Source organism: Arachis ipaensis, chromosome B04 (genome assembly GCF_000816755.2).
Source record: "Arachis ipaensis cultivar K30076 chromosome B04, Araip1.1, whole genome shotgun sequence".
NCBI classification, from domain to species: domain Eukaryota; kingdom Viridiplantae; phylum Streptophyta; class Magnoliopsida; order Fabales; family Fabaceae; genus Arachis; species Arachis ipaensis.
This window is the reverse complement of record NC_029788.2, coordinates 115,156,143-115,156,468: the sequence shown is the minus strand read 5'-3', so window position 1 is coordinate 115,156,468 and position 326 is coordinate 115,156,143. Positions and strand designations below refer to the sequence as shown.

The 326-nt window shown below is 19.9% G+C and overlaps 1 protein-coding gene across 2 annotated transcripts in view; it reads right to left on the bottom strand.

The window, feature by feature from the left end:
* Positions 1-326, bottom strand: part of LOC107637022 (probable fructokinase-7) — a 6,083-nt gene that overhangs the window by 2,424 nt on the left and 3,333 nt on the right. The window lies entirely within an intron of this gene.

Sequence of the window (326 nt, the reverse complement as noted above, 5' to 3'; positions counted from 1 at the left end):
AGATTGTAATCTTATTAGAAAGATATGCTCTTTCGTTGTTATTGTCTAGAAAAACATGCTCTTCTTTTTATTTCATCATTTTTTTTAATTCGTATAAAATGTAAAGTATTTTATTTTGATTATTGTCCTGGTGATGTAGCTAGCTGAATGGCACAATAAAATGTATCAATATTTAATATAAAGGTAAAATTTAACAGAAAAACTTATTGGAGGAACTATGATCAAATATTTAAATGTTTAAAGTATAATAATAAATTTTTTAATTTTTGACAAAATACATTAAAATAATATTTAATCAAATATCTTTTAGAATATTCTTAAAATAT